Genomic DNA, 15,666 nt, shown 5'->3' with positions numbered 1-15,666 from the left:
TCGCAGGGCGGAGGGAGTGGCCCATGTTAGGTTGTGACCAGTCAACGTTAATCTGACTGATAATATTTGATTTTTATAGAACGAATCTATAATTAATAAATTGTATGCCTTGGCATCGGGTACTATCACCTGATACAAAAGAACGGTCGCCAGTTGCTTTGACCACCAAGCAACAAGGGAGCGGTGTCTCTTCACCAGGATGGTGGCTCCGCTGGACCTTCTTGACTCTCCAACTGGTCATCAGTATCCTCCTAGATAAATGGAATCCCGGGCACTCGGTGATCACGCTGGTAGGTTGTGACACGGAGTGGTCACTGAACTGAGAGAAGGAAATATGGTCGCAGCTTGGCCAACGAATAACAGCGTTTTTGGAAAATTGACAAAGTTTATTGCTGGTCGTACAATACATCTGCCGATTTCCGCGAAGGAGCACTGTAAGATCTATAATGCGCACTCGCATCTAGCTTTATTCAGAAAATGTCGGGTCCCCGTAATGGCGGACAGTGTGCTACGTGACACAACGCAAAGTCCTAAGTTTCATACGCAGATGATATTTATGGGACGAAGTTTGTTTATCCTCGCGAACACGTAACGGTATTTTACTTCCCGCACGCTTAATATTCGCGAGAGAGGATTGCCCGGACGCGTTGATACTCGATTTCTCGCTCGAGCATATAATTACCACAAAGACGATCACGCACAAAATGAATGACTCTGCCGGATCGCGCACGCGAAGGAATTCAAGATCTAAAATCCTCGCGAATGAGCTACGCGTGAATCCGTTAATTTATGAACAATGTTCGAAAGAATAATTTAATTTAACATTTCGACTGACCAACTTCGCTTGGATGTTATACGAGAGTGGTCGTCCGCGATTATCGCGAATATGTCTACGTTTACGTGTTAACTCCGAGACTTTCTTTCTACAACTGACCAAGTGGACAGTGAGACGTGAAACGTCCTATCTCTAAGACGCTCCATAACCAACTGACCATGACTTCTCATGGGAGCGCGAACAGGTGTTAGCTCTAGGAGTTCACTTCACCAACTGACCAAGAGCCCTTGCTCTGATCCAGGATCTGAGTCTTCTTCTTCATCCCCTCTTTCGCCGAAGGGATGCGCACACAGGTGGTATGATGCGCGAAGCGATGACGCAAGTGCGCAAAACGATGACGCAAGTGCGCGTAACAATCATCCAATGCTGATGGGGCGAATGACGTCACGCTGGATCATGCAAAACTCTCGTGATGATGACGAGACTGATCCCGTCGACGAGGTTGACCCTGGTAACAAGGTCGACCTTGACGGCTAGCTCAGCTGATGCTTACAAAGTCGACCCTCAAGAGTTGACATTAACCTTAAAGGCCGAGCATGCGAGCAAAAGGTCATGGATGTAGGTTGTTCGTGCTGGTCGTCCGATGTCACGTCTTCCTCCATAAAGGCGCCTCCTCGACACGGAAACGACGATCCGCACATGCTCACACGGCTAAATAGCGCGAACTTAATATCTCGCGCAAACCAGCCGTTCGCTCGTTGCATACAATATTTCATACCGCTTTTGCATTCGCTTAACTCACTGCCACACAGGGATCTGGGGAAAAACAACGACGCCTCAGAAATACGTATTGCAATGAATCAAGCTCGTTTGCTGCAAAGAATAATTCTCAACGAGTATGACTAAGGAACTTGTTGCAAAATGCAATTCTAATAGCACGAACTTTACCAGACCAACTTTGTCGTTGACTCTCAAAACGCGCAAAAATGCTAATAAATGATATGACTATCCACGCAACACTAATATTAAAACTGCAACAATCGCGCATGCAAATCGGATGACGAGACTACTCTAAGGTAAATATATGAAATATATTTATATATATAACTAATTATATATATATTTTCTTTTATTTTCAGGTATTTAAGTGATGACCCGCGTCAAAGGTAAGTATAATAATGAATAATAAACGGTAAGTATTATTTAGAAAATACTAGTCAATTTATTCTACTTCTAATAAGCTTATCTGACGACCGAATAAAACAAATAATACCCGGTCAGCGAGGTACAGGAATGTGGAAGTCATTCATACTTATAATATATTTTTCTCACACATAGACAACATGGGTATATAAAATATACATCACAGAATGTTGATTCTATACAATTGTCAAAAATGTCTTACAACTAAGATTGCCGTATAGAATATAAACATTATCTATGTATAACAGTAATAAAATAAAATAAGTGCACGTCGAGCACAAACAAGAATAAAATATTGTCTCTAAAAAAAGTTCAGCCAAGGATGGCAGCTTCATTGACGGTGTAGAGAGCCGTCAAATTCGGTCGAGCACCACGCTCGGCTGGTATGTCGTCGCGCCTCCTTTCCTCGAAGATGTGGATTCGGTTCGATGACCTCCTTCTTTTCCCCGGTGCGTCGGGGTTGCTTGGGGCGGCTTCCAGTCGCAAGGTCCACTATCAATCCCTCCTGACGTCACACCACCTTGTGGTAAGGGGGCTCACCTGGAGGGTGATCCCGGTGTGGTTGTCGGGTTCTAAGACCCATACCCCCGGGTGATCCCGAAGGGTGCCAAGAGTGACAAAAACATGGATGGTACGCCGGAAGTGTAAAACTTTTGCGGATTCGGATGCCACGGACCGGCGGGGAGGGGAAGATCGTCCCCGTTCCCCCCTCGTCGTCAACATGCGAGAGGCCACCGAGGGTTCTCCGACGAGGCCCTTGGGACATCTACAATCGCCGAGGATCGTGTGGAGAAGACGCGAGCGATAGTTGGTGTCGCCTGCGAGAGAGTAGAGAAGGCTGCGCTGGTCGTAGATCAGGCCAGCATAGAACTCGCTAATCCAGGCGAGTCGAAGATGGACTCTCGGCGCAGGCTGCAGCTGGTCAAACTGCTGTTTGATTAGTACAGTATGGTGGAGGCCAGCGCCAGGATTCTTATCAGGCAAGTGGAAAGCCTTCTGGGTGACTCCCGGCTCCAGGAGGTTTCCATGTCGGATGTCTCCACGCAAGTGGGGGCCTGAGGAGGAGGTTCCTCATACCCTTTGGGATGAAGGATTCCTCCGCAAACTAATAAGGAAAGTGGTGTCCGTCTTAGCAGTGAGACTAAACGGACTCCACCAAGATGTCCAGGCACCAAAGTGCCTGGAATCCTTCGCCCCTCGCGCGGGGACTGCTGTGTCGCCCTTATGGGCTGCAGTGGCGACAAAGGGGGACGGGAGGAAAAGAGCGGCGCCCCATCACACGTCTGATCCGGGAGTCCAGGCGGATGGGGCGCGTGTTAAGGGGATGCTGGAGTCATCGGCGAACTCATGCGCGATTTTGAGCGCCGCCTTGAAAGAACTAAAAAAAATGTTACCGACACAGTCGGCATGAGAGTGAGCGAGACAGCAATAAGAGCGAGCGAGACAGTAATAAGAGCGAGCGAGACAGCAATAAGAGCGAGCGAGAGGAGAATAACAGCGTGAAAGGAAAGACTCGAGCTTCGAGTTTTCTCTGCTAGCTGCTATGCCCCTCTCGCTCGCTCCTATTACTGTCTCGCTCACTCTTATTACTGTCTTGCTCGCTCCTACTACTGTCTCTTTCGCTCGCTCGCTGAAAGATATTTGTTGTGTGGTATAGTACACACTAACGCGTATTCTTTGTACATGTGTCGTTTCAAATAATTATAAAGAAACGACTTTTTTTCTCGACCAAAATTTCGTCGCAAGGCTAACAATAATGTAGAAGACGAATAGGCATACACAAAATATGTGTAAATAAATTAAATTTGAGAAATGTGTATATAATATAATGTTATATACTTTCTTTATCATCTCTATATAATAAATACAAAATATATACATACTGAATATATAATTATTTTTATTTTGTATTTTATATACAATATATATATACCATAATCAATAAAATATAATACATGTATAATATACATACATAACTGCATATATTTTTGGAACATGTATTAATTATTTGTGTCATTATGGTTAAAGTGTAAAATAAAGATAACTATATTTTATGTGTAATTGTATTATATTAATTTATTAAATAATTAATTTTGTATTTATCATATATCTCATCACTTTTATGTGCAGAATAATAAGAAGAATCAATTAGTATAAAGAAAACACACAGTTGTCTTAAATAAAAAATATGAATTTGAAACGAGCATTTGCGTATTTTTATTTAAGAAAACTGTGTGTTTTTTTTACACTAATTGATTCTTCTCATTATTCTGCATATAAAAGTATTAAGATGAGATTATCGAAAAATGAATATTTTACGAGATATAACGTATTTTATGTCAAAATACTGTGACTTTCAAATCTCATAACTCGAAAAGTTCTTCATGAAAAAACATTTAATTATAGTGTTTTGAAAAGCTCTTCAGATAAGCTATAAAAATATGCAATAAAAAATAGGGAGTTCCATTTAAAATTTTAAAGTTGGAGGGCCCCCTTGTACTCTCTTAGGGGGACGACCTCCCCAATCCCCTTAAAAAAGTAGCCCCTCGAAATAATCAAACACGTGTTTTGCGATTTTTCAAAATTTTGAACCGTTTCCGAAATATAGGGGTGGAAACTTTTCAAATGAACACCCTGTATATAATACTATATATTTATAAAATTAAAGAAAAAATTTAACTAAGAAAGAAATTACTTTTTTTAATTTCAGTCATATATAATAAATACAAAATTAATTAATATAATACAGTTACACATATTAAATATAGTTATCTTAATTTTATACTTTACACTATAATGACACAAATAATGAATGCATGTATTTGCAACATTATTTACAACAGTATATGTATTTGTGTATGTATATTGATTCATATAAAATGCAAAATAAAGATAATTATGTGTAAAATCTAATGTAATTGTTTGTATTTAAATCTGAAACAATTTATTTGTATTTATTACAGAGATAATTATATAACATTAGATATACAATGTTATATACATATAATTCTCAAATTATATAATAATATATTTTATTTACATTTATTGCACACATTTTGCATCACAATTCATCCCGCACATGGCTTTGTATAACAATAATATTGGTCGAACAAAGAAATGCAATGAATTGTCAATAAATCATGTGACATATACACATGTGTATAGAACGTCAATGTGCAAATAAAACAAAAAGAAATGTATAATGCCAGTACACGTAGTTAGATCGCCCCTGGCTTTATATATAAAATATATAATATAAAATATATTTATATTAATATAAAATATTTTATATATAGAATGGGCCCCTCCCATCGCCCATTCTCGTAAGACGCAATCATTATATTTTCGTCTTTCCGATTTGCACACCAAGTGCATAAATAACATAGCATTCTTTTTATGCGAATGAAGAATGCATCGAATATTATTATACAATTATTAATTTATTATGGTGCGACATTTATTGTGAAGGGAACGGTGATAGCTTCTTATTTTCAATTATATTCATAAAATGACGTCTCATGCGTTCTACGTCATTAGAATATTTATCCTCACAAGGATTTCCTCCTAAAACTACAGATGTAGCGAAAGCAGCTGCATAAATTCCGCAACATATACTATCTGGTTGTACTTGGACTTTTTCAAATATATCGCTTACGTTTATTCTTGGATAACGTTTGCAAATATAATCTTTCTCTTTCTTTGCCAATTTTTTGTACGTACAGCCAGATAAGCTATCATATACATGCAGTTTGAACCCATCACAGAAAATGCATCGCCAGTGATCAGTACAATTGCTTCCAATTATTTGTAAACTGTTGTCACTATCACTGGCTGTTATCAGATCGGGAAACTCTAAATACAGAACGCTTTGTGTTTCGAAACAAGAAGTTTCTCTAACAACACGCAAGAATCTATCTAACGATTCATCATTCAGTTTACTCTGTACAGGCAGAACATTCTTTCTCACCAAAGAAAGAGGAGCAAAGAGTATCATCTAAAACTTTCTTACGTTTTGTTATTTCATCATTAGTCAGATTTTGTTTAGTCTTTGAATAACTGACTAAGATGCAATCGCTATCTTGTTCTGTATCCGAAACAGCAGCAATGTTCACCATGTCTGTTTGCACAACGTTCAGTTTTGATTGTTTATTTTCTTGCTTGATATCTATGTTATCTACATTATTTTGTTGCACAGTTTGTTTGTGGATTACTTTTCTTTTAGACGCTTTTTCTTTAGCATCTATTATATATTGTGGGTTTCTAATAGGCATATGCCTGTTATGACGGCTATCTAAGATTTCTGGAAGCATACAGTCATGATAGAAACGTTTTAAAAAAGGCAGCATTTGATTTTCCCAAAAGTTATTGTCTCTATTGACTACCACAATTTTTAAACTTTTGGGAGTCCATAGAGCGAATGTACAATAGTTTCGCTGCGTTATGTTCAACTGCCCTTGAACTTGATAAAAGTATCGATGATTTCGATTCATTTTATCATTATTTGTTCTGTCAAATATGCCTTTCAGTAAAGGCAATTTTTGTACAACCTCGTCAGCTGTTAAATTTTCTGCTGATAGAGGACATTTAATTTCCACCAGACCATCTTCATCGATAAGCCCAACGGGAGAAGCACCCAAAAATGGATTTTCATAATCAATGAACAATCCACATGGTTCAATATTTTTATTTAATTTTGTAGCCAACTCTTTTTTGGCAACTTCCTCCCTATCGCGACCATATTTCATGGCTGCTGTGTCAATTTGTGGAGGATATAAAATGCTTTTTACAGTCGCTGCACAAGACGTTGTTGGTCTCATGCGACATACAGTTCCAAAATTGGATGCTGTTAGCATTTCACGTCTTAATGAATGCCACAGTTCACATTCATTTTGGTCTCTTGTTTTTCGTTCAATTTTTCCCTGTTTTCTGCGTTTTCTGACAACTTTTCTATATGGTTTATTTCAAGTTGTTTGTATACGTCAGATGAAAGATCTGGCTTTTGTGATTGTGGGCCATAATGACGATCTGTTCCTGCCTCTCGTTTAAATTTTTTAGATCTGCCATCCTCTTCTCGAGATTTTTTGGTTCTTGCAACCTTTATTTGTCGTCGTTTCTCTAAATTTTCGACAGTCGGAGGAACATCCTTACACATGCTTTTATATACTTGCGTAAGCACTTATTGATTATTATACTGCACAACAGCTCCCGCAATTCTAGCATTGTAAGAACCTCGCAGGACAAAATTAAGGCGCTTTCCACCTATTTCTTTGCAGATTATCGAGTTGAACGCTTCTGCAGGATTGTTTGTCAAATTTGATAACAAACTATCGGAATAAGCACTCAAATGCCTGACAGCATTTTCAATTTTGTCATATAAACCGTGTAATTTTAAATATGGCACATAATTTTGTACTTTTTCTTCGCATGTACGGCCGCGTTCTTTACATCTCTTATGCTCACCAAAAATATGGCTAGGAATATTTAAAATATCTTTTTGTAATTCCGTAGCTTTGTCATGGTGAGGTACTTTTTCCTCTTTTCGTAGAGCGGCTGTCTCTAGCACTTCTTTTCGTATTTTTAAAATGTTACTTTTTACAACATTTCGTAGCTGTACAAAACCACGTTTTCTGTGCTGTTTTGGCTGGACTGTTCCTGCAACGACTTTCAACTTTTTGCACAAGTTGCGAAGCAAATGATTTGTGCAGTCTACTTTTTTTACAGTCACCATTTGTTCGCGATACGGTGCGTTATTTAGTACAGCCTGATATACACTGCTGTCGCCATCAGCAATAATTGTTTTATATATCAGTCCATGCATTTCAAGGCTATTTTAAAGCCTTCTACAATGGCGTCGCTTTCTATACTTGTAGAACTAGTGTTGCGGTCAAAATTTTTATAACATTTGTGACTGCGTGGCTCGAGTCCATTTCGCTCCGCTCATCACACACCGTACAAAATTTGTTTACCAATGGATACCAACGAAGAGAACTTTTTTTGTGCGATAACCAATTATGGCACCAACACCGGAAAGTGAATCGTAAGCGTTGCCGTACGACCTCTTCATCCAACTACCATCCGCTACAACGGTTATATATGGAATGCCATTTATAGTTTCATTCCTCTCGAGGGCGAGTTGTTTTTCCTTTTCGCCTGCCATTTTCATACTTTCCATGGCTGTTTTCTGAAAATCATCAACTAAAATTTCACGATGATTTATATAAGTCTTTTCAGACATGCAAGGTATATTTACACCTGCACAAAATTCTTCTAGTTGGGCATAACCATTTCCAACTGTTATAGTTGTAGCTACAGCAGCTTGGTTAAGATCCAACTTTTCAGGTTCTGTGGGTTCTGATCATATGTTGTCTTCATAGTTGCACATTTGGCATTTGAAGAAGAACTGCGTCTTTAACCCATGGCAACGAGAATTTATGAGCTTCCAATCTTTAAATTGGCACTCTATTCCTCGCGCATGGTTATTAAATGTTCTGTGTATCTCATTCCACATAAAAGATACATCGACAATGCAACGGCCTTCCACCATACTTTCTTGGGTACTATTTGTATCTGGAAGGCTCTTTTCGATAACAAAACTGTCATTGTCATCTTCGCATGATTCGACAATGCGGTTGCCTTCAGACATGCTTTCTTGGATACTATTTGTATCTGGAAAGCTCTTTTCGATAACAAAACTATCATTGTCATCTTCGCATGATTCGACAATGCGATGGCCTTCAGGCATGCTTTCCTGGATACGGTTCGTATCCAGAGGGCCAATCTCGATAACAAAATTTTTGTTATCTTTGCAAAGTTAAATATCTTGTTTAATATTATACATACCTGTATTAGACTCCAGGCATTGCATTTGGATATTAGCTTTTGAATCCATTATATCGGGAAATAACTCTACCGATTTCTCTAAATCGATGGATTCTTTACTAATATTTATGCTTCTGGAGTCATTTTCAAATTTTACTTCTTGTTTGTTTTGTCGCCTATAAAAAAAAGATAAATTAATATATTGTTATAAATATTATCATAAAATTTATTATTATTAACTTATTTTAAAAAAAATACAATCTCTGAAAAATTAGTTTACTTTTGTTTTTAAATTTTTAATTATACTAGTAAAACTAAATTATTATACAATATAATAAATAACGCTTTGACCAAATAAATGCTAATCAGACCATACATGCAAACCGTATCTGATGTTAAAAAATTTTGAAAGTTACCAGCACGCAAATAGATCGGCATTGGATTTTGTTTTTACAACCAGTACACCAATAGATCGTGTCTGGGTTTTTTTACAACCAGCACACGATTAGACCGTCACTGGATTTTGTTTTTACAATCAGTACACCAATAGATCGTGTCTGGGTTTTTTTTACAATTAGCACACGATTAGACCGTCACTGGATTTTATTTTTACAACCAACACACGAATAGATCATGGCTGGATTTTGTTTTTACAATCAGCACACGAATAGATCGTGTCTGGATATTTTTTTTATAACCAGAACGCACATGCAAACCGTTTCTGGTGTAAAGTATATTTTAAAGTTACCAGAACGCACCATAAATTTAGCACTAACTACTGTTATTATGAAATTACTGCCACTACTCTACTACTACTACTACTATTATTATTATTATTACTACTACCACTACTATTACTTTATAATTGTATTATATATTAGAAAACGTATTTTATAAACTGTTTTTTTCAAAGATTTTATTTTTCTAAGCTACGTAAAAAAAAAAATAACTTCCCATACAGCTATGAACTATATTGCAGCAATATTGTAACATTGCTGAAATATAGCTGCAGTGTAACTGAAAGATTCGTGCTGTATGGATAATGACTTATTACTATAAAATTAATTTGATTATGTCAATTATTGTATTTTTTCAGTGTGTATGAAGTTAGCATTTGAAATGTTAGCATCTTATAAATTTCATATTTACTTGCATCCAGCATAGTTGTACAGCATAGTTCCTGATAAGTTTTAATAATAGTTTCGTCGAATTAATTATTAAAATCGCGTTTTTAAAAATAATATGCTAACTTCCGATGATACTTCATAGCATGTCACCATATTACGAATACCTGATCACTGGAAAAGAATAAAAAAAGTTCTATTGCCTAAATACGTTTGTTAATAGTTCTGACAATTATTTTTCCCGAAAAATGCGTATTTTCGAATATAAAAGTGCTGGTCGATTTTCGACAATTCTGTTTATTCTAAAACAGTTCCAGTACAGTTCTGATCATGTACATTAAATTTTTAAAGAGTCCTAATGATAAGAACAATCAGATATTTTTTTAAATCGTTACTTTGCCTGAAAAGTGCGCATTTTCGAATATGAAGCTGATATATTAGTGAATTTTTGACAGTTCTGCTAATTCTAAAATAATTCTGGCAGTTTCGGTTACGTACATCGTATTTCCAAATAATTCACACTAATTACTTAAAAATTTTTCTAATTATACCTGTTGTCAGAATTGTACGTAACCAGATCTATGTCAGAATTATTTTACAATTAGCAAAACTATCGAAAATCGACCAGCATGTCAGCTTCATATTAAAAAAAGCGTACTTTTCAGGAAATATAACGGTTTAAAAAAATTTCTAATCGTTCCACTCACAAGAACTCTTTAGACATGTAATGCACATGATCACAACTAAATAAGAACTACTTTAAAATAAACAGAGCTATCGAAAATCAACCAGCATCTCTTTATACTCGAAAACACGCATTTTTCAGGCAAAATAATTGTTTAGAAAAATTTCTGATTGTTCTTATCATTAGGACGCTTTCAAAATGTAATATACATGATCAAAACTGTACTGTTTTAGAATAAACAGAATTGTCGAAAATCGACCAGCACTTTTATATTCGAAAATACGCATTTTTCGGGTAAAATAATTGTCAGAACTATTGACAGGACGTATTTAGGCAATAGAACTTTTTTTATTCATACTTCCCAGTGATCAGGTATTCGAAATATAGTCACATGCCATAAAATGTCATCGAAAGTTAGCATCTCATTTTTAAAAACGCGATTTTAATAATTAATTCGATGGAACTATTATTAAAACTTATCAGCAACTATGCTGTACAACTATGCTGGATGCAAGTAAATATGAAATTTATTTTTGAGATGCTAACTACACACACTTATTTCTTTATAATTACAAATAATTGAAAAAAATGGCAAAAACATACGATCGGTTAGCGTGGATAATTTTTAATTATATAATAGATTTTAATTTTTTATCGAATTCAAAATTGTATGATTTACGTCGTGTTTGATATCACATCGCAAATATATTATTTTAATTCATTACAATTATTTTCTAATCGATAAAATGCGAAATGAAAATTTTAGTTTCCAATAAGATGTTTATATTATGAACAGATAAGGAAGAATTGTCGATACTGGAGAGTCGCGAAAGTGAGAGCGAAAACGAGTGAGGAGCAAGCGAAATGACCAACATGAAAGAACTTCGAAGTCTCATAATATAAACATCTTATTAGAAACTAAAATTTTCATTTCGCATTTTATCGATTAGAGAACAATTGTAATGAATTAAGATAAGATCTTTGCGATATGATATCAAACACAACGTGAATTAGACAATTTTGAATTCGATAAAAAATTAAAATCTTACTCAAAAGATTTCTTTTATCTCCAATCTTTTATATATGTATATGTCATCTTACCAAAAGGAAGAAAACTTTTAATTTTCGTATTTTATCGATTTGAAAATAATTTTAATGGCGAGATTGTTACGATTGAACACGACATAAATCGGATAATTTTTAGTTACATTAATTGATAATTGATAATTTATGTAATTAAAAATTATTCGATTTATGTCGTGTTTGGTGTCATTTTAATCGCAAAAATCTCATTAATCCATTACAATTATTTTCAAATCGATAAAATGCGAAATGTAAAAATTTTATTTTCTATAGTAAGATGAAATACGATACGAAAGATTGGAGATAAAGGCTCGCGACGAGACTTCGGCATTCTCTTTAATGTTGGCCATCTCGCTTGCTCCTTACTCGTCCTCTCTCTCGCTTTCCTCGAGCTCCATCGAAGGTCTTTAAAGAGCTCGCTTCTCTATAAAATATAAACATGGAATAAAATTAAAATTTAAACTTTTATTTCGCATTTTATCGATTTAAAAATAATTTCAATGGATTAATGAGATTTTTGCGATTAATGACACCAAACATGACATGAATTAGATTATTTTTAATTGTATGATTAATCTAATTAAAAATTATCCGATTTATGTTGTGCTTATGTCTTATATGTAGTGTCATTGTTTAATCGTAAAATATCTTATTAATCCAATAATTACTTTTAAATTGACGAATTACGAAATAAAAGTTATTTTATTTTATTTCTTATTTTAAAATTATATATATACCTTGATGGATTCACGAAAGTTACAATTAATTGCAGATGACATTACAGAATTACTGCATTTGCAAAATTTTTATTTTTTTTTTTTTACATTATAATGGATATAATTATAATAATTTCACAAATTTTTAAATTCTAGATTGATAAGACGTTTAGAATCTTCGTGCAACAAACTCACGGCAATATATATGACGAAATAATACTCCTCTCTGGAAATAATCGAGGATAAATTTTACGAAGTGCAAATGTTACTTTTTTAGTAGGCGTAAAATTCGAAATTTTATTTTTCAGACTCGATTTATTCTTTACTCACAATTTCTTTTCATTAGAAATTATTTCGTCATAAATTGGTATATTGATATTGCCGTGAGTTTGTTGCACAAAGATTCTAAACGTTTTATCAATCTAGAATTTGAAAATTTGTGAAATTATTATAATTATATCCATTATAATGTAAAAAAAAATTAAAATTTTGCAAACGCAGCAATTCTGTAATGTCATCTGCAATTAATTGTAACTTTCGTAAGTCCATCAAAGTATATATATAATTTTAAAGTAGGAAATAAAATAAAATAACTTTTATTTCGTAATTCGTCAATTTAAAAGTAATTATTGGATTAATAAGATATTTTACGATTAAACAATGACACTACATATAAGACATAAGCACAACATAAATCGGATAATTTTTAATTAGATTAATCATACAATTAAAAATAATCTAATTCATGTCATGTTTGGTGTCATTAATCGCAAAAATCTCATTAATCCATTAAAATTATTTTTAAATCGATAAAATACGAAATAAAAGTTTAAATTTTTATTTTATTCCATGTTTACATTTTATAGATAAGCGAGCTCTTTAAAGACCTTCGATGCTAGAGCTCGAGAAAAGCAAGAGAGAGGACGAGTAAGGAGCAAGAAAGAGGACGAGTAAGGAGCAAGCGAGATGGCCAACAAAGAGAGTGCCGAAGTTTCGTCGCGAGCTTTTTTTTATCTCCAATCTTTCGTAAACACGTCATCTTTTCTCTGAAATTTGATATATAACAAATTTATATCGCTAACCTTTTTCTCCATCCTTTTCTAATAGAAAGTTTGCGGCGACTGGGTATGGGTGTTTTGAATCACCTGCTGATTTCCCCATTTATAAATCAGTTAAATGTCAGTCAATGTCACTAAAAAACACTAACACTTTTTCACTTTACACTGAAAACACACTACACTACACAATTACGCTAACACGTAGGAACACGTCTCATAACGATTTCTCGCGTGATAATCTTTTGTTTCGCGCAACGCGTGGCACGTTTTATTGCGCGCCCGCATTAGATATATAGCGATACATGCAATACTGTACATATAGAGTGAGGAAAAAATACCGTGATCCTGAAAAATATAAATTTTACAGAAAAATGTTAGAGACAAAAGTTGTATAATTTCGAGGGACATATGAGATGATATCATTAGTTTGACCTTCGTAACATTATAATTCTAATTATAAGTCTAGTAAAAATGTGTAACTACTAGTTGCACATTCATATTCTTATTTGGCAATATGTGTTTTCTTTACATCAATTCATTCGTCTCATTATTCTGTGCCAAAAAGTAAAAGTAAGATTATCAAAAAATGAATATTTTACGACATATTTTGTAGTTTTAATACTGTAACTTTGAAGTTTTATAATTCGAAAAGTACTAATAAAAGATTTTTTTATTATAGTAATAATAATAAATAAAAGACTAGTAAGAGCGAAAGTTATTATTATTTATAAAAAGCATTTATTTTAGTTATTTATTTTATTTAATGCGTTTTGGAAAGTTTTCGTGTGATGTAAGCTACAAGAATATATGAAATGAAAATAAAATAATAATAAAAATTAAAATTACACATTCTTGTTTTTATCTAAAAGTAAAAAAAGAAAGGGGGAAAGAGAAACATATCAATAAGTATATCTATACTATGCACAATACAACACAATATCGGTTATTATACTTGTTATTTATTATTATATGTTATACTATAAATCAGATATACATTGTATGTATTTATAACACGCATGACCTTATATATATGTATAAATATATCTTATAATTATGAGCGAATATGATAAAATTATCTCCCTCTCTCTTTCTCTGTCTCTAAGTTCAAGATAGTAAAAAAAGGAAAATAAAATAATAATAAAAATAAAAATTACACATTCGCACGGGCACCGAAGCGAGGGGCGCCATGGACAGTTAAGACTGGGTTGCCGCTCCCCGGTCCAGCCTTAACCACCATGGCGACCAGCGTATCCTGTTGCGTCTCCTCCGAGAGAAGCCTCAGAGGGGACCCGCCGGTACACTGAGACAGCTTCAGCGGCGGGTGGCCGGCCGAGTTAGTCGGGGGTACCGTACGGTAAGTTGGGCGGCAGTGGGGGTGCTCTCCCCCTATCAAGCTCCTGGCCCGGATGTACGCCAATGTGTATGTCCGGGTACGGGAGCTCAGACGGAGTGGCGTGCTAGTCACGGAGAGCGTCCGGCGTGCAGTCAGGGGACAGGCCCGACGCGTCTTCGTGGATAGATGGCTGAGTGTTACTGGAAGACTCCGGTATATCCGGCCGGAGGACGGTCGAGGCTGTAAGCCCTCACTTGGTCCAGTGGCTGGGTCGAGCAACAGGCGAGGTGACATATAGAATGACCCAGGTGTTCACCGGACACGAGTGTTTCGGTGAATACCTGGGTCGTATAGGGAAGGAGCGGTCAGAGGAGTGTCTGCACTGCGGGTGGGTGCGAGACACTGCCCAGCACACACTGGCCGATTGTCCTAGCTGGGAGAGAGAGAGAGGCTAAGGGCAGTGGTGGGGGACGACCTCTCCCTCCCAGCATTAATTGGAAGGACGCTGGAGAGAGAGGAAGAATGGAAGGCGGCCTCCTCCTTTTGTGAAGCGGTGATGCTGCAAAAGGAGGGGGCCGAGAGGGAGAGGGAAAGGAGCGAGAGAAGAGCGAGGGGCTCTCCGGAGCCTTTCGACATGGGAGGAATGGGCGGGGCCCTGTTGCCCCCGCCACCGACAGACTCGTCTGTCGTAGGGGGGCTGGGGGGGCACGGCCCCGCCCTTCCTGCGTCCCATAGGGACGCAGGATGAAGACTGCGGGGGGGGGCGCCGGACGTTTAAGTTCGGTGCTCTTCCCCCGCAGACCTCGCGGGAGGGATAAGGGCGGTTCCACTTCTTGACGCAGAATCAAGGGGAACCGCCCGAACCTCGAG

At 36.2% G+C, this 15,666-nt stretch overlaps 1 pseudogene; it reads right to left on the bottom strand.

Moving 5' to 3' along the window:
* Positions 1-5,435: 5,435 nt before the first annotated feature.
* On the bottom strand, positions 5,436-8,594 carry LOC140674887 (uncharacterized; annotated as a pseudogene).
* Between the last annotated feature and the right edge of the window lie 7,072 nt (positions 8,595-15,666).

Source organism: Anoplolepis gracilipes, chromosome 16, assembly GCF_047496725.1.
Source record: "Anoplolepis gracilipes chromosome 16, ASM4749672v1, whole genome shotgun sequence".
Lineage (NCBI taxonomy): Eukaryota > Metazoa > Arthropoda > Insecta > Hymenoptera > Formicidae > Anoplolepis > Anoplolepis gracilipes.
The sequence above is the reverse complement of the archived record's forward strand: the minus strand, read 5'-3'. Positions and strand labels throughout refer to the sequence as shown.